Here is a 4,244-nt window from a genome sequence, read left to right on the forward strand (position 1 = left end):
AGGCTGAGGAAAAGGTTTCCTAGTAAAAAACAAACAAACAAAAAAAACTCTCATTGGTCTTTTTTTCAAAGAAGGCAACGACTCTCCCACGTTAGCAGTCCACATATAGTAAAGCTTTCCCTGTGAACTATGCAGTCAGGTGTTGACCAAAGTAGAAAACTCATCTGATTCAATGCTTTGACAAGCATGGGTGGTTTGCTAGAGTCTTCTTTAAGCTGATTGTTGACCATTTCCACACTTAAACTCCTCCCACACGTGATTTCCTGGTTGGCCTATTGGTACCTGTCACTAGATTTCCAGATTAAACCAAGCAACATTTTTGTCCTCTTCATCTTAACAGCTTCTCTCACCCAGAGAGTCCACTATCAAGTTAGATAATTGTTGCCATGGTAACTAAGAATAACCTGCTTCACAGCTCTGGTTACGTACCTCTACAATGGAGGTAAAGACCAAGACTATACTCTGTATTTGCTACCTCCTTTAGGGGACCATACATTCTTCCATACACTCTGGAAAACTCCAGAAAATGACTGAGCTCCACTCAGACTGGTTCCAGAACCCACACCGTGGGTCCAGTTGAGTCAAATCCCACATTTGGAACATCATAACCTCGTGAACCCGGTAGGTGTGCAACAATGAATTGACTTAATTGAAGAACTGATTGAAATTTCTACAATCTAACTAGATCAATCGATCTGAAGCAAGTTGTTAATCAAATTCAATTTCAAAATGAAATAATTTGATTGTATTGAAATTGGAAAAAAACAATATGATTGAGACATGGTAGGTTCATTTTACTATAACATAAAAACAAGTGTGGAAACACTTTGAATTCACAAAGTCATGTGACCATGCAGTGTGGTAGAATGTTCTGATAATGATCATTCTGATGTGAAAAAACAACTTCATCAAACTAAAATGTGAATGGAATTGACATTCATTCTTGTTTACTTGTTTGTTTGTTCACATATTTAATTTACACTTATCTAATCTTGAAGAAATACAAGGAATCTGGAATTCTATTGTGCTCTGACTCCTGAACTTTAAGAAAATTCTCATTCCCTTATATGTATATTCTTGCTCTCTTGCTGTTTCTGTCTGCTCTGATGTTTTCCCTTCAGTCGTTCTAACTCTGTTTGTCTGTGCATGTGTGTGCACACAGCAGGCTGGACAGCAGACCTGCTGGATTATAGCTGACCAATGTAGTGTGGAAAGAGCTTGAGTCAGTGCTGTGGAGTCAATGACCCCTGAGCCAGAGAGAGTCTGCAGGGGAAAACTCAACAAGTACTTTAGCTGCACGCCGCTGCTCCACACTCATCCTGCTCGCTTTGCTGCTGCCGCCGGGGGGACGTCTGTCGCTTCAGGTGGTCGCTGCATGCTGGCCAACCCATGATGTCCTTTTGTTAAGAATAACCTCATTTTGTATTTTCTTCTTCAGATTTTCTCAGCATCTTTTTCTCAAACAAATGAGACAGATTTTAAAGGCAAGTTTCCTTACAACTAAACAACGCCTGATTTAGCTTCAGCAAACGAAGCTCCAAACGCGTCAAGGTAAACAGGCCCTCCACCTATGTCTGAGAAACACAAAGACTTCTTCAGCATGGCTTTACTTCTATCAGATTACTGCTGTTGTAAGTGATCGACCCTCAAATATTGTAGAATACTCTCATTTTGAAACTAAATAAATACTTGTTAAATGCTAACTTGTTTATATTGATAACCAGCAAGGCTTTGATTAATTATTATGTCTGTATCTTAAATTGAAGCTCTGTAGAGTTGGTACTTAACCTTTTTTAGGCCACAGATCGGTTCAAATTAGAAAATGTTTTCACAGAACTGTCCGAACGGGGAAGAAGTTGTTATTTTTAGGTTTCCTGTTTATGAAAATCTATTTTCAAAATAAAAAAATCTAAAAATGTCAGTATATAATAGTTTCTGATTTGAAACATTCCATAATAAAACTTTCAAGGTGAAAAGATTGATCAGATTTTGTCTTTACATAAATGTTTTTTTCAAGACAAAATAACATTTTCTGTGCTAGTTTCTGAATGCATGCTGGTTTGAGCTTAATGATAAAGATTTTCCCTTTAACGTCAAAATGGAGGCTAACAACTGGATGTTATCTTCAGCTTTGTCCAACTTTTAAGGTGAGATGGATAAATGAAGCAAAACAAAATGACAGCACTGTCATAAAACTGTTTTTTTCTCAAATAGAATATAAACATGTCTCCAGTGTCTCCAACTTTATTATCTGGGTGTGTGAAACAGTCGAGAGTCTGTCGCCGCGTGTCAGACAGAGCGGCTTCTGCTACCTGACAACAACTGTCTCAATAATCCTGTATGTGGAGGCAGAGTCCCGGTTTTGTCTGTAAACAGGAGATTTCTCTGAAGTTGAAGGTTCTTCTTTGGCTTTTTCCTTCTTGATGAAACTTTCCAAATAAATGCTTTTGTTTGGTTTTCGTTAGCTTTGGGTTACTAACTTAGCAATCCAGGTAGCTACTTTGAGTCACATGACCAAGACAGATGTTGTTAACAGAATCTGGCAGTTTTCATAAAATAAAATTTCTTTCAGGATCAAAAATAAACTAAACGGAAACAATCTAAGTTGGCGCATGTATTTATTTATTTTTTTTTAGTCTGTGGCCCGGTACCAAGGGACCCATGAACCGGTATGTGGCTCAGGGGCCACTGCTGTAGAGGACCCCTGCTGACAGGCTATAACCCTGTCCAGCTGATTTGGATTTGCAGAGAGCGGCTTCTTTTCCTTTTTCTAGGTTTACTAGCACATGTCTGCCATACAGTTGGACGAGGGTTGGTGCAAAATGTTGAAGGGGTGCAAAGCTGATGAATGTCGGTCCAGGTTTTTTTTTTTTTTTGGCAGCATGAGTGGTGAAAGATATAAGGCACTCTTTATTTAAAACAAGTTCAGGAGTATCTTAAAATATATATACAAAAACAAACCTAAAAACAAGGTGCTCAGCCTTGCTTGTTTCAAGAAGCAGGTTAAACAAATTTAGAGTTCAAACCTCAACTCAGAGTTCACGGACTCAAAACTTGCAAACTTAGAGTTTTGGTTTCAGAACATCTGAAAAGAGTTGATTCAATCAACTTGAAGTTGTTAGACTCAGAATCAGGTGTGAGCGTTGCGATCATAAAAAGCCCTGATCAATGGAGCAGAGACAGCACGATTCACCATGGCAACGGGAACAAACACTTTTAGAGTTTAGTACTTCCGCGACGGAAATTGATGAGTTCCTATATGCGACTACGAGCACATTTTCATCAAGAAGATGAACACAGCTGCAGCGGTAAAACAGAGAGAAAATATCTGCAGAGTTAATGCGTACGTCTACATTTGAATCATTTAATTCAGGAGAAGGACTAAATCGTGTCTGGAAGGTCATTCTGTCACTTGGTAAGTAAGGAATGGTTTTGATCTGCTAATAATTTAATCTCCATAATCACATGAATGACCGTTTTCCTTAACCCTCACCCACCACACACACACACACGGATATCACTGCGCACTAAAAAGAAACACTGTAGCTGCCCGGAATATGTCAAAATAAGTATTTATTTAGTTTGAATTCTCAAGACTTAAAAAATATTCACTGAAAAGTTTTTTGGGGGCATAAAAACATTTACATAGCTGGGACTTGATCTTGGTCTTCCGCAGCGGGAGGCAGCTTGCTGTCAGCCGAGCTAACATCTGTCTCATATCTGATGGCACAGTACATGACTTGACACGACTTTCCAGTGTTTGAAATTTAACGATCCCCATTGTTAAAGGTTTAAGATTAGGAAAAGAAAGCTCTGTATTATTCAAAAGTTCCTGAAAAACTCACTATTTATAATATCGCTGAAATAAAAATGAATTGGGAAACTGCAGTCAGTCGACTCGTGTCCTCCAAATCCTCTACCGACGTAAATAACATTTCCTCTGGATTAATCAGCCTCCTCTCTACATGATCCTCTATGAATGAACATGTCATTCTGGTTTCTGAGTGGTGAAAACGTGACGTCTCTAATGTGAATGTTCTCTAAATGTTAATGAGGAACTCATATTTGAACATCTTTCACTTTAAAAAGGGGCGGAGACCTCAGAGAACTCTAAGTTTCCTGAAGAAAACCTGCTACCGACCAGGTTAGGTTCACAGAATCAGTTACCATAGTGATGAACTCTGAGTTCAGATTAACCTCTTTCTTTAAACGGGTTTGGTTTCACCCACATTCACGGGTTTAAG

General features: G+C 38.7%; 1 long non-coding RNA gene across 1 annotated transcript; it reads left to right on the plus strand.

Moving 5' to 3' along the window:
* Window positions 1-346: 346 nt before the first annotated feature.
* On the plus strand, window positions 347-1,978 carry LOC112139068. Its single transcript, XR_002917903.2, has 3 exons — window positions 347-621; window positions 1,163-1,364; window positions 1,439-1,978. It is a non-coding gene; the product is annotated as an uncharacterized LOC112139068 (long non-coding RNA).
* The last annotated feature ends 2,266 nt before the right edge of the window (window positions 1,979-4,244 follow it).

Source organism: Oryzias melastigma, linkage group LG20, assembly GCF_002922805.2.
Source record: "Oryzias melastigma strain HK-1 linkage group LG20, ASM292280v2, whole genome shotgun sequence".
NCBI classification, from domain to species: domain Eukaryota; kingdom Metazoa; phylum Chordata; class Actinopteri; order Beloniformes; family Adrianichthyidae; genus Oryzias; species Oryzias melastigma.